This window comes from Halichoerus grypus, chromosome 9, assembly GCF_964656455.1.
Source record: "Halichoerus grypus chromosome 9, mHalGry1.hap1.1, whole genome shotgun sequence".
Lineage (NCBI taxonomy): Eukaryota > Metazoa > Chordata > Mammalia > Carnivora > Phocidae > Halichoerus > Halichoerus grypus.
In genome coordinates this window covers 141,846,074-141,861,469 of record NC_135720.1, presented here as the reverse complement: position 1 = coordinate 141,861,469, position 15,396 = coordinate 141,846,074, and the positions used below count along the sequence as shown (strand labels likewise).

The following is a 15,396-nucleotide window of genomic DNA, read 5'->3' as shown; positions in this document are numbered from 1 at the left end:
GTGGTAAACCAGGAATATGACATCCCATAATATTTTCATCCCGTGGAATTCAGCATCAAGGCCTGTTGACAGGAAATGGCTCTCCATCTTAAAAGGCCAGCTGCTAGGTGGTCCAGGCATAAAAGCAGAGAATAAAATAACCTCAATCTCTAGATCACTCCGGAATTGCTCTATGTTTTTGCTTGTTTGTGAAATATTGCTGCTATGAACAGTGGGGTTCAGGTGCCCCTTCGGATCACTGCATTTGTATCTTTGGGGTAAATACCCAGTAGTGCAATTGCTGGGTTGCAGGGTAGCTCCATTTTTAACGTGTTGAGGAACCTCCATACTGTTTTCCAGAGTGGCTGCACCAGTTTGCATTCCTACCAACAGTGTAGGAGGGTTCCCTTTTCTCCATTGCTTAGCTTTTTATATAGTTGCAAGGATTGAGTCTACATTACTAGCTACAAAATGCATAAATTGTCCAATTTAACTTTATGTTAATAAAACTCATAATACCACTGAAGGGTTAACATAAGATTTCTGATACTAATATCTTTATATCATTTTTAAAATAACATGTTTCAAGTTAAAATACCCTGTTTTCCAGTTACATCTGTAACTTCAGCATGATTTTCTATTTCTTGCAGAATTCACTCTGAATTTTTATAATTCTATCACCAACCATAGTGCCACAAAATCAGACTACAAGTAAATTTTTGATTAATAATTAGTTAGGCAAAAACATCACTCACTTCCTCAATAATGAGTCTAGCTCTAACATAATATTATTTAATAAATTTCTTAAGTCCAGGAAATCAACAAATCAAGCCCAAATCTGTAGCATTTGCCTTTGTGTGTGTGTGTGTGGAATCTCCAATTGTGGCCAATTTCAAGCTACCAACATGACATCACTGAATTCAGAGTTAGGAAGAAATATGCGGCAACATGCCTTTATATCGTATTCCCGCCATATAGATGCAGGAGTCATGAATGTTCTCAGGAGTGTACCTGATAGGGAAATGCAGCGAAATAATTACAAAGTCATGAGCTGTAAACATTTCTCATCTTTTAAAAGTATAATTTATTTAATTCTGAATGTATGTAATTTAATTGCCAGTAATGCTGTTTTTAACAACCAGCTTGCAAAATTCCTAAAAATGTAACTGTCTGCTTTTGTGGGCCCAGGTGAGCTGAGTCTAGTACCCCACTGCCTTATGCTGTGCTCGTCTCTTGGGTTCTCTTGTTTTCCTATCTCAATTCAGGTTCTGCCATGCCTTCATCTATTTATATAATTATTCCCTATATAAATTAACATTCCTGAAGATGCCTATTTGGTTGTCTTATTTTTCTCTTTAAGACCTCCGTGTAAGTGCTTCTACAAAAAAACTGACCACCCTTCAACCAGAAATTACTGAATTTCTTGGTGAGACAACTGTCAGATGTCACATGGCCCTCATCAAATAGCCTAAAGAAGGGAAAACTAAGAACATGATCCAACATTAAAAGCTGAGAGGACTCAGAGTCTTAAGCCTCCGTTCGTGGTGGCTAAAATGGGGTATATTCAAACATGTGGGCGTTATTTTTGATCTCAGACCCAATTGCTAAGGAATGACATTTTGATCATCCAGTTTTATCTCCATTTTTCCCTGCTGGATTTTATATATGGTTTCACTTTTTCATGCTGTGGGTCAGTTAAACCCAACTTCACAATCCCAACTACCTGTTAACTAAATAAGAGGATATTTATAACTTTAAACCAAATAGATCCTGTTTACGACAGAAACATTGTTCATTTGAGGCAGTCACGGGTCCAAATTGGAGGGACCCCAAACTACTAGTGTCAGGATCTCCATGTTAGTTATTTCCAGAACTTTGTAGAGACTTCATCATCTGTGGCCGGAAATAATATGGGATTAAAATGGTATCATCATATCATGCAGGTACGGTCCCCAAGTATTAGTGACATACAAAGAGCAGCACTCTCAGTGGGTCAAGCAGTATGGGAATCACCAGGGGCACTAGAAGCCAGGTTCTCGGGTGCGGTAGAGGATTCCAGAGGAGCACAGCTCTTCCAAGCCACAGGTGACCCACGTGTGTGGGGGCTCCAACAACGATGACAATAAACCACGTGAGGACGACTTGCTGAGTGCCAGTCATGGGCAGTCTGTTGAACGCTTGTCATCCTTGATGCAAGTGCTGCTGTAGTTGTGGTTATTATTATTAATAACGGATAAGAAACCGAAACCCACAAATTTGCTCCTGGTGGCATTTGGCCCATCAGGTAAGTCATGAGCCTGGGTTTGAACTTGGCAATGCCTAGCTCCAGAGCCAGCGCTCTTACGCGGGCACCCAGGGAGCGCTCTGGACTCTAGCAATAGCCCCACGCCCTAAGCGCAGGGCACTTGCTGTAGTGAGCCAGGAGGGAATAACGACCCTCCCTGTACCCACCCCCGATGGAATGGCCTGGCTTTGGTTGGCTTGTGTATGTTTCAGAGGAGTCTCTTTCTCTTGGCTGACGCCTGTGGGTGGCATATTGCCCTAGTAGGTGAAAACATCAGGGGGAAAGAACACAATGACAGAGTCGAGTGCCACAGCTGGGAAGAGAAAGCGCTCCGAAGATCCGCAAGTGGATGAGAAGCTCGTTCCCAAGCCAGGTAAACTCAAGCGTGACTACTTGGTTTTAGGATTTTATGGTGGGTTCTTTATGCGCAGTGTCATAATACAAAGAAATGAATCCATACCTTGTAAGTTGTTTAATTCTTTTTTAAAATCAGGTAATATTGATGCATATTTTTCAAATATACGAAGGAAATAAATACCACTGTACTAAGGAACAAGTCTTTTGGGCAACCCTCTCGGGTCCCCTCCTTCCTCGGGAGCTTTGTACTATCAATTTGCTGTTGCTCAATAAACCTTGCTTTGCTGCCCACCAAAAAAATTAATTAATTAATTAAATATATAAATAAAATAAAAAACAAGTGTTTTATTTTTGATGGTTATCTTCTAATCTTGGTCCATATGCATTTAAATTCTTTTGATCATTGCTACCAAATTTGTATACACCTAGTATTGTGTATTCTGCTTGTCATTGCATGTAATATATTGTAAATATAATTGTTTTGCTTAATTAGGTAAAGTCAGAAAATTTTAATTTGACCACACATACTTTTCCATATTGCTTTATAATACTCAATCATTCCTCTTAAAGGATGCATATTATTATTATTCCAATATGTCCAATAGATAAAGCATTATTTACCTGAAAAATCTTCTTGTGGTTGGATATTTAAGCTATGGATTTTTGTTTTGCTACTTAGCTATTTTACATGTATGTTTTATACATATATAAAATATATGTATTTGCCACTTAGCTATTTTATATTATACATATATAAAATATATGTATTATATATATAAACATTCTTTAACAAAACACTTGTCTACAGTTAAGATTATTATTTCTTCAGTGTTTATTCCTAAGAAATTAAGATTTTGAGGCAAGGGCATAATTATTTCATTTCCATTGGCCACTACAGAGACCTTAATTTTTCTTTTCTTTTTTTTTTTTAAAGATTTTATTTATTTATTTGACAGAGAGAGACACAGCGAGAGAGGGAACACAAGCAGGGGGAATGGGAGAGGGAGAAGCAGGCTTCCCGCCGAGCAGGGAGCCCAATGCAGGGCTCGATCCCAGGACCCTGGGATCATGACCTGAGCCGAAGGCAGACGCTTAACGACTGAGCCACCCAGGCGCCCCGAGACCTTAATTTTTCATCTGAATAAAAGTGAAGCCACATAGAAGATTTTGAGTGGAAGAGGGGGTGATCTAATTTATGGTATGACTAGAACACTCCAATTGCTGTATTGAAAATAGATTGGAAGCAGGAAGCCAAGTTAAAGGTTATTGCAAAAATCCAAGCAAGGGATGTTGGTAGCTAGAACCCCCTGGAAGCAGCTCTAAACCAAAAGATAGCAATGGCCTCGGTGAGAAGGTGTTTGAGTCTATACATATTTTCAGTGTAAAGACAACAGTATGTTCCAGATAGATTGGATCTAAGATGTGAAACAAAGAAATCAAGGATAATTGCAAAGTATCTGGATGGTTGGGATTTCCATCCACTGAGTTGAGAAACAATCTGGGTAGAACAAGCTGGGGAGGGGAGCTCAGGCATTCAGTTTTAAATCTGTTAAGTTTGATTTTTTGATTCGTTGACCAATTGATTTTTAGCAGAACAAAAAATGACACATCTTAAAATCAATGGCATCTTTAATTTGACAAAATGCACAGCTACTGTATTATATCTAGACTTCATTTTGATTTACAATATGGGATATTATTCCAACTCTATTTTTCCATATATTTAACCAGTTATCTCACAATCACTTATCATATAATTTAGCTTTCCCCATCAATTGCCACAATGTCCTTTACTCACTGTATGATCTTTGCATGTTTTTCTATCGTTCCTTAGATTTTTTTGCTTATTGATGTCTTATTTTACTCTTGTGACAAATTTCATTGCTGCAAATGCAAGTATCTTTCAGTGCTTGCCCTCCCTTCCAAAAAAAAAACCTCTCAGGTAGTCTATTAATATATATAACTCATTTTTATTATTTTTTGCCAACTGTATTCATTTTCTATTCCTGCAAACATACTACCGCAAACTTAGTGGCCTAAAATGACACACATTTATTATGTCATAGATTCTGTGGGTCAGAGTTTAAAACATGCATTGGTTTAGTTGGTTCTTCTCCACATCTCACAAAGCTGCAATCAAGCAGTTGGCCAGGTTGCCTTCTCAACTGGAGGCTAGACTAGGGAATATCCCACTTCTAAGCTCATTCAGGTTGTTAGGAGAATTCATCTCCTTAGAGCTATACTGCTGAAGGCCCTGGTTTGGGCAGGATTTTGGCTAGAGGCCACTCTCTTGTCCTAGGGGTGGCCCATAGTTCCTTACCATGTGGTCTTCTACAACGTTCTGCTTACTTTATCAAGCCCATGAGAAAAGGATCTAGCTTCAGTTTGCTAAGATGGAGTCTTATATAATGTAATGTAATCATGAAAGTGCATCCCCCTCACTTTTGCTGGCTAGAAGCAACTCATAGGTCTTGTCCCCATTCAAGTGGAGGGGATTACACAAATTTGTGAACACCATGAGGTGAGCACCATTGGAGCCTTAGGATCTGTTTGTCACATCAAGTTAAAACCAAGTCTCCTCGACTCTGATTAGAATAGTATTGAATTCTTTGATATAATCTTCCAGTTTCAAAAGTTCATGATTTCATGGTATCAGTACTCTCTTCCAGTGGTTAAATACCATTAACTCCAAGATATGTATTAATTTGCACACACTCTCTCACACACACACAAACTCATACATTGTCATGTAGCTAAGGGTAATCCTTGAAAATATTTCACAGCCAGCATGACATTAGCACCCACCTATTAGGTGGACATGGCTGGAACTATTCATTCAGAATGGACACAGGACAGAAATCATCTTTAAGGACACATGTAGTAACAAAGAATACTTAATAGCCAGCAAGCATCAGGCTAAGCCTTTTAAATATATTCTCTAGTTAATCTTTCAGCAATCTAATAGGGCAGATGTTCAACCCACTCATTCATGGGCCATTAGCCTCTTTTCAGTAGCTACTTTTCAGTAGCCTTTGGTCTCTAGGACCCCAAGGCAACTTGGAGAAATCAGAGACCACAAGAACTCATAAATTATTAGTTCATTTGATTGACATAGAAGTCACTACTTGGCCCTGAATCAGGAAGGAAAACCTTTATAAAAATATTATATTTGAGGGCGCCTGGGTCGCTCAGTTGGTTAAGTGACTGCCTTTGGCTCAGGTCATGATCCTGGAGTCCCTGGATCGAGTCCCGCATCGGGCTCCCTGCTCGGCGGGGAGCCTGCTTCTCCCTCTGACCCTCCCCCCTCTCATGTGCTCTCTCTCTCTCTCATTCTCTCTGTCTCAAATAAATAAATAAAATCTTTAAAATAAAATAAAATAAAATAAAATAAAATAAAAATAAAAATATTATATTTGAGCTTCTCATTCTTCCAAATTCTGTCCCTCCCCCCATTCACTACAAAGTCTTGTGTTCCACTTAAAGGGAAAACATGGCTTTGTGAGGAAGACTCTTTTGTTATCTCAAGGCATCTCCTTCCTTGAAGTTTTGAGGACTTCTTGAAGACACAGGGTCTCGACCTCCTATTCCACACCATATAGCCATATAAACCCCACAGATGGGTGCACTTGGTGTTTTACAGCAAAGGTATTCCCATAGAGTCATCTAGAACAAAATAAAAGCCATCATATACTTGTGGTACAATGGTGAAGAGCATAGACACCTGACCTACACTGTTCGCTGGGCTCTCTGTACCTATGTCAAGCATAGGCATATCTATAAAATGGGGAGAGTAGTAGTGGCTTCCTCAAAGGATTGGTGTGAGGATTAAGTGAATTAATCCTCAGTCATTATGTTACATGAGCTATCAGGACCATCTGACGCACCTGCTGACTCCCTCCTCCCCGAAGCCCTTTATCCCCTGGCTTCCAGGATACCACACCCTCCTGGTTTTCTTCCAAACCCACTGACCATTCCTTTTCAGTTTCCTTCCCTGGTTGTACCCACTTATTTGGCCTCTGTAAACATTAGAGAGCCCCAGAGTCAATCATTGGTTTTCTTCCCTCTGTGTTCTCTTTTCCCAAATATCATGGCTTCAAGTATCATGTGTAGGTTACTAATGCCCAGTCTTATACCTCAACCTCTACATCTCTTCTGAACTCTAGAGTTGTGTATCCAACAATGTTCTCAACACCTTCCCTTGGGTGCCTAAAAGGGATCTCTGTCGGTCCAATAATCAGCTCTTGATCATCCCCACTCCCCTCAAAACTGCTCTTGCCACAGAACTCCCTTCCTCAGTGGGCCAGTCTTCTAGTTCTTAGAACAAGAACCTCTCCAGTGCTTTTCCCCCACTAGTCTATAAAGCTGAAACCTTGATTTAGTGTGACTTCCCCCGGGGATTCATCTGGGATCTGATTACATTTTCGCTCTTCTACTGCTACCACCCCCATCCAACGTTCCTCACTTGTCTTCTGCATTATTGCAATAGCTTCTTCCCGGCAGTAGCCAACTTTCCTAGAAATACAAAACCAGATTTGAATGCTGTGCTCATTTCTTTTTCCACTCTCTCTCTCTCTTTTTTTTTTTTTTGCTATATTTTTTCATAGTTTGTGGTTGTCAATTTCCCTGAGAAAATATTTCTAGGGGTTTAATTTCAAACTTTATTTTATTTTATTTTGTTTTATTTTATTTAGAGAGAGAGTGAGAGCACATGAGTAGGGTGGGAGGGGCAGAGGAGAGAGAGAAAATCTTTTTTTTTTTTTTTTAAGAATTATTTATTTATTTGAGAGAAAGAGAGAGAGGGTGTGCAGGGGAATGGGGGGGCAGAGGGAGAGAGAGAGAGAGAATCTCAAGCAGATTCCCCACTGGGCGTTGAGCCTGACTGCACAACCCCAAGATCATGACCTGAGCTGAAATCAAGAGTGGGACACTTAACCGACTCAACCACCCAGGCGCCCCTTAATTTTAAACTTTAAATGAAAGCTTGTCCTCAATGCCTGAAGACATGTGAGAAGAATAATCATCTACACTAAGGAACAACTCCTTCAGAATTTAAAAAAATATGTTTTATATATGTAATCTATAATATAGTACATATATATCATATAATTTATTTAAATTATAGAACGTAAATACGTACATATACATATTTTTATTTATATGTATATAAAATGTATATTTTTTATATATGTATTTACTTCTGAGTAATTTCATCAACTATAGAATATAATAACCCAGGAATGGGAGAGACAGAATTATGAGAAGGACAGATGCCTCAGAGCAAGTCAGTGTCTATATAGTTGTGGTATAAAAACACCTTTGGGGGCGCCTGGGTGGTTCAGTCAGTTAAGCGTCTGCCTTCGGCTCAGGTCATGATCCCAGGGTCCTGGGATCGGGTCCCACATCAGGCTCCCTGCTCAGCGGGGAATCTGCTTCTCTGCCCGTCCCCTAGCTTGTGCTCTCTCTCTCTCTCTCACTCTCTCTCTCTCAAATTAAAAAAAAAAAAACAACATTTTTTTAAATAAAAATAAATTAAAACACCTTTGGTTCAACTCAGTGATTTCCTCCTTTAGTATCCTCCTTTCCCAAAGCTAGTAGAGTGCCACTGAAACCATCGGGTGGTAGCCTGAGGTACCTTTCTGTATTACAGCTTGTGAGAAACAAACGATGGCTTCATAAGGAAAAGCACTGATGTCATGTTATAATATTTCCAGGTCCAAGCTTCTGTTCCACTCGCTATGGGATAGCCTTTATCATACATATCTGCAACCTCATAGCGATGGCACAGTGTGTTGTCATGAACATCACTATGGTAGCCATGGTCAACAGCACGGACCATCAGCTCCCGTTTAATGGCTCCACCAAGGGGCTGCCTGGTGACTCATTTGGTGGCCCGAATAATGCCCCAGACAGTCTTCCCGCAGGGGTAAGTGATGCAAGATTTAAGCTGTGCTCTTGTTTTTGTGGTTTGTTTGTTTGGGTGTGTATTTTTTTTAGAGCCTCTATGTTAAAAAGTTTTATTGGGGAAAATAGTGATTTGAAAGCAAGTGAAAGATCTAAAGAGGTGTTTTCAGTTATGTTAGCACCTTCTTGCAAATGGCTAACTACAGCATTCTCGATTTCCTTAGGGCCCCCGTGTACGACTGGAGCCCTCAAATTCAGGGCATCATCTTTAGTTCTGCCAACTACGGCATGATGCTGACACTGGCCCTCAGTGGGTACCTGGCTGGAAGAGTAGGCACGAAGCGAGTGGTTGGTGTTTTGTTGTTTGCATCCTCACTCCTCAGTATCCTCACCCCCCTGGCGGCTGAGCTCGGACTAGTTTCCCTCATTGCAACTCGAATAGTCCAGAGCCTAATACAGGTATCCAGATATTTTACAAATAGGGGCTGGATAGGAATTTCTATATGGTTCCACACGTCAAGAGCTCTAACTATTTTGATTTCAGGGATCAACATTTGGGGGTCAGTATGCGCTTTGGGAGAAATGGGGTCCTCCACATGAACGAAGTCGACTCTGCTCCATTGGCTTATCAGGTAAAAACACATAACTGAAATGAGTACATTACAACACAACATTCTCACACTGGGTTATTTGATAATTTTTCTATTGAATGTTACTTTGTCTTCTCCTCAATGTTGACCAAGTATTTATCAATGAGGGAGATGGATCCTTTGTGACATGACTTTCAGTTGTTTTCCCCCAAGTTGTCATTTGTAACATGACTTTGCTTATAATGATTTTTCCTATTCTGAAAAAAATATATTTCTGTGTAGTTAAATTGATCATTCTTTTCTTCTATGGCTTTTAGATTTTGAATTAGAGATGGAAATGTTATAAAAGCATCCACCTGTGTTTTTTCTTGAACTTGCATGATTTCATTTTTTATAGTTAAATTTCTGATATATTGGAGTCTATTTTAGAATTCTATGTATAAGGTATGCAACCAACTTAATCTTCTTTAGGATTTCTCTTAGTTGTTCTGAGAACTGCTTTCTGATCATGATTTGCTTAGACAGTGCATCTGGAATGAATATTCTGAAGAAAGAAGTCTACATTATATAGGGGAAGAATGAAAAACAGAAAGAATAAGGCTAACAAACATGAAATTGATGAAGTAGGTGCTGGGTAAGAAAAGAAGGGTAACTCTCCAGCTAACTTATGGATACCAAGAGAGCCAGGGACTCTTCAGTCCAGAAAACAAGCCACCCACCCACACACACATATACACACACACCACATTGACTGACCTCATACCCCCCATAGAGCCCTTTACAACCCTGGAGGATTATTTTCTGTCACCAGAGCTTTTATTCACTGATAGGGGAATAGTCCACCAATTTGGATGAAGGAAATTTATATCAGTTATCACAGCTGACTAATGGAGCTTCTAAGTATAAATAAGGATCGAACCCCCACCCTCAAATCCTCAAACATTTGAAAGAAACCAAGAGCACAAAAGAGAGAGGTGAAACTCAAAAACTGTAAAGATGAACCCAAATGAGGAAGAACCTAAAAGAAAATTTTACACGATTAACAAATAACATACAAGAGATCCCAGGGAATATTTATGATAACATTTATTTAAAAAGAAAAAAAACCTGTCAGAATGGCTAGTATCAAAAAGGCAAGAAGTATGGGGCGTCTGGGTGGCTCAGTAGTTAAGCGTCTGCCTTCGGCTCTGGTCATGATCTCAGGGTCCTGGGATCAAGCCCCTTGTCAGGCTCCCTGCTCAGCAGGAAGCCTGCTTCTCCCTCTCCCACTCCCCCGCATGTGTTCCCTCTCTCCCTGTCTCTCTCTCTGTCAAATAAATAAATAAAATCTTTAAAAAAAAAAAAGGCAAGAAGTAATAAGTGGTGGTGAGGTTGTGGAGAAAAGAGAATCTTTGTGCCCTATTAGTGGGAATGTAAATTGGTGCAGCAACCGTGGAAAGCAGTATGGAGATTCCTCAAAAAACTAAAAATAAAAGTCCCATACAATCCAGTCATTTCCCTTCTGGGTATTTACCTGAGGAAAATGAAAACCACTCATACAAAAGATACTTGCACTCATATCTTTGCTGCAACAATCTTTACAATAGCAAAAGATATGGAAGCAGTACAAGTGTCCATCGATAGGTGGATGGCTGAAGAAGATGTGGTGTAGACATCATGGAATATTACTTGGTCGTAAAAAAAAGAATGAAATCTTGCCATTTGCAGCAACATGGATGGACCTAGAGCTTTATTATGCTAAGTGATGCAAGTCAGACAGAGAAAGACAATTACCATGTGATTTCCCTTATATGTGGAATCTAAAAAACCAACCAACCAAACAAACAAATAACAACAGGAAAGAGAGACAGACTCATAAATATAGAGAACAAACTAGTGGTTGCCAGAGGTGGATGTGGGGGTAGGAGGGCCGGTCAAATAGGTGAAGGGGATTAAGAGATACAAACTTGCAGTTATAAAATAAATAATCATGGGAATGAAAAGCACAGCATAAGGAATAGAGTCAATAATATGATTGTATGGTGATAGATGGTTACTACACTTACTGTGGTATTTTGCAATGTGTATCATTGCCAGGGGGAAGGGGACTATACTGGGCACCTGAAACTAACATATGCCAACTATACTTTGATTAAAAGTGTGAAAAAATAACTTTGAAAATAGATTGCTATAAAATAATTGTTGATAAAATGATATAATTGCTAATATTTTTAACTGCAGTGAATGGTCTGAATACCTAAATGAAGGGAGATGACCATCAAATTAGCAAGTTGGACAAATAAGTTGAGAGATTATCCCAGAATACAATACAAGAATCAGGAGATGGAAAGCATGGAGGAAAAATTTTAAATCTTGGAAGGAAGACGGTGACCTTATAGAAGTGGCAGCTCCCTTCTCCCTCATTTCCTGTCATTTAGGCATAGAGCTACTGGAATAGGGCAACTGACTGGCTAGGAGCAAGATCCAGAGGCTTCCTTGTTTCTGGTATTAGGGAAATACCTTAGGGTCCCCAAACAGGTAGTCTTTACTGACCTCTAGAAAGCTTTTCTAGTTCAGAGAACACAAAACCAATGGCGGTCTGTGCGGCCAACAAGAAGCCATTGGAGGAACCCGTCTGCAGGTGGAGTGGGGCTGAGCCTACCCACCTGCCTCACTAGTTCTTATAGAAATGGCCATTTCTGGGGATTCTGGGCGTTCTCAGCAGTCTGCACTGGTGAACAGGATGACTCAACCCGTGAGGCTGAAGGAAAACTTCCCAGAAAAACACCCAACAGTGGAAGGGTCCAGGTCCTGCCAGCCTCTAGGACAAAACATACTCCATCTTCCTCTGCAGGGAACCACAAAGACACATCTGTAGGCAGGAAGCTTTGTAGTCACTTTAGGGAAGAAGACTAAGCAGATAAAGCAGAACTGGCAGCTCATATTTGAGGTGATAGAAACACACACACACGCACACACACACACACACACACACAGTCTGAAGACGATGCAACGTCATACAGCAGTGAATATGAAACAATAAAATAAAACCCCTGTAATGGCATACAGCAACATGGCTAAGTGTTAGAAATACAAGTGTTGAGTGAACAAAGCCTGTCTATCGTGGTGGAAAATAACCCTGATGCAGTGTTAGTCCCAAGGACACTACCTGGCAAGCTATCCCAATGGTCGTGGTACAGATGGGCTCAGAGGCCCAGTGAGGTGCTACGTTTGTCCAGCTACACTGCTCTAAAACACAGAGGGAGATGTAAGATGCAAAATGGGGTAAGTTAACACATTTGAGATACACCTTGCAACATCCTAAAGAGAACAGCCGGGGTGATATCACTTTAATAAATGTCAGAAAAGAAAAACACACACTTGAGGTATACACATACACATACATACGTGGTACAAATTGCATGGACAGGTGATAGATTTGGGCATTAATTTTCAGTATATATAAATCAAGGGTTAGCTATGAACTATGAGTGGAGCTCAAATTACAGTCTGGAATGCAGCAGAAGTATGACAGAGAACGAGACATACCAAAATCTCTCGGGATGCAGATGGTATTCCAAGTCTTCAATTGAATGTGATCACCCAGAGAAGAAACCCAAGGAAATAGCCCCATGGCCCTCCAATCTCTGGGCCTCAGACAGAGGAGGACAGGCAGCGGGGACTGGGAAGCCTCCCAGGGGCCCTTGGACAGCATTCAGTCTGAAGGGACCAGTCAGCGGAGCCACCTGCTGCCGGCCCGGAGTGAACGGTTGTGGATTCGGCAAGCCAGGGGTCCTGAAAGGCCTTGACGACAGCGGAAGGGCCGGGAGCGGAGGCACAAAAGGAACAGAAAGCTGTCAAAGAACATGGAGGGAGTTCTGAAGAGGTGGAAAGTGTTGTTTGGTTTTGAGCCCAGGCTGTATGAAGGAAGATAAGTTTGTGTATGTGGATGGGCGAGAACCGAGAGCTGAGGAATGAAGTGAGAGTACAGGCGTGAGGGTGTATCCACACAGTGGCCTGGGCCTGGGCCATACTGGGGGAGACGTGGTCCAGGGACCTAGAGGGATCCGGTCTTGGATGGATGCAGGAACCGGCCCCTGCTGTAACTGGAGGAAAGGCAGAGGGCTCAGGGGGGAACGTGAGGATTTGGTGGACTTCGTGGGGGAGAAGGTACTGATTTCCATCTTCATCTGTTGTGCCCTGAAGTCAGGCAGCCTTTCCCTGTCCACAGAAGAAATGACAATTATAAACATAGGAAAAGATATTCAACTTCACCCTAAATAGAAAATAATGAGATAACTCTTTTCATTCCTATTTGGAAGACTTTTTAGAAGCATTGAAGATGTCCAGTGTTCTCAAGGAGATGAGGAAAAAAACCAATATTTTTGGCCGTTTAGTTCGGTACAGCCTTTTTGCAAGATACTTTGACAACATCTATCAAAATGAAAAATGCACAAAGTGATCAAGCAAGGCCACTGCTGATATTCTATTGTACCGAAATAAATTATGCTTATGTTCAGAAATAACAGCCTTGTTTTGAAAAAGTTGTAAAAGGAAGTGTGCCCTACTATGTATGAGAATACTCTGTGAGGCCAGGGAAATTAAAATAGTGTTATTGAGACCTTCCCAGACAAATGTAGCTTTCTGCCTGCATGAGCCATAAATGCCTTTACAAAGAGGTGAGTGTGTGTGTCAATATATATTCTATACGTTTGCAGAGAGGAAAGGCATTCAACTCTATACCACATAATGGGGACTGGTTAACATTAGAGACCAGAGTGGGAATGGGTTGGGGGGACACATGAGGGGAACTTTGGTTCTTTGTGGTCATTTACTCTTACAATAAGCATATGTCACATGACTTGTGTAGTTAAAAATCAAAATAGCGCGAAAGGAAGAAGCGTGGCTGTTGTCTGCAATGTTATTAGGGAACTGCCAGAAAAATGGATCCTTGGGAGAACACGTGGAGAGATGCATCAGAAGTTCATGTATTCTAATATGCCTGTCTTGGTATGGCTGGTGATGCTGCCACCATGTCATCCGTCATTCTGTCGGTGTCTCTCCAGTGGTGGTCCAGAGCCCTACAGCTTACTCTCTGTCTCTTTGAAGGAATGATGCTGGGAACTTTCACCATCATCCTCCTGGGTGGCATCATCTGCCAAACGCTTGGGTGGCCTTTTGCCTTCTATATCTTGGGTAAGCTACGGTCTCCCCATCCCCAGGGTTTCTTCCAAGTATCAGGCGGTGACGTTACTAACCCGCCATAAAACATTATTAGCACGACGTGGCTGGGGGTGCTCTGCTTCCCCTGCAGGCCTCGGGTGACCGGCTTGCAGAGCAGTGGTTCGTGAGACAGGAAGGAAAGACGTGCAGCCTCTGCTGTGGGTTGTGTCTCAGATTCAGTGCCTCTGTGCGGGGGCCGGCTGAGGTGCAAGCTTCCTAAGGAGAGAAAACACTGAACACCAACGGGGTGAAGACAGTGAGGACCAATGACCTGTGAGGGGTGAGGTTTAAGGCAGGGCGCAGGGAAAGGGAGCTCCGCAGAAACAGAATCAAGGAGACAAAGCTCAGGGCTTGGAGAGAGGAGAGCATGAGGCAGAAAAGAGGGAACAGGAAACCAGGTTATCTGCAGGGTCCCCCCCTTGGTCCACAGCGGAGCTCTCATCAGGACACTCATCAGACACCGTCTCGTGTGTGAAGACATCATCTGAGCCCAGAGGAGGAAAAAATCACTGGGAAAGATTCAAGGACAATATCCAATACTTACAGAGAATCAGAGATGGTGCCTCTTGCCACAAGACAGACTGAAAACATTTAAGAGTTCAGGGGCCATTGGGCAGGATATTCACCATCGACTTTCCTTGGTAGTGAGAAATCATTCGCTCTGGAGGAAGTGCTGCAGTGGGTCCCTCTGACAAATGATGACACAAGACCTAAAAGATCAAACTGTCTCTATGTAATTTAACCATATCCCAGACAAAAGCTCAAAAATATGTATAGGAAGACAAAAATATTCAGGACCCAACTAGGTATAATTCACAAGGTCTGGTTCCAATCATACATTACCAGGCATGAAAAAAAAAAAAAGCAGGAAAACACAATCCAAAAGAAGAAGAATTAAAAAAAAAAAAAAATCAGGGACGCCTGGGTGGCTCAGTCAGTTAAGCATCTGCCTTCAGCCCAGGTCATGATCCCAGGGTCCTGGGATCGAGTCCCACATCGGGCTCCTTGCTCAGCAGGGAGCCTGCTTCTCCCTCTCTCTCCCTCTGCTTGTGCTCTCTCTGTCAAATAAATAAAATCTTAAAA

General features: G+C 41.4%; 1 long non-coding RNA gene across 1 annotated transcript; it reads right to left on the bottom strand.

The window, feature by feature from the left end:
- Window positions 1–12,961: 12,961 nt before the first annotated feature.
- On the bottom strand, window positions 12,962–15,396 carry LOC144379121 (uncharacterized). Its single transcript, XR_013441458.1, has 3 exons — window positions 14,858–15,396; window positions 14,349–14,545; window positions 12,962–13,311 (listed from the first exon to the last, which is right to left on the bottom strand). It is a non-coding gene; the product is annotated as an uncharacterized LOC144379121 (long non-coding RNA).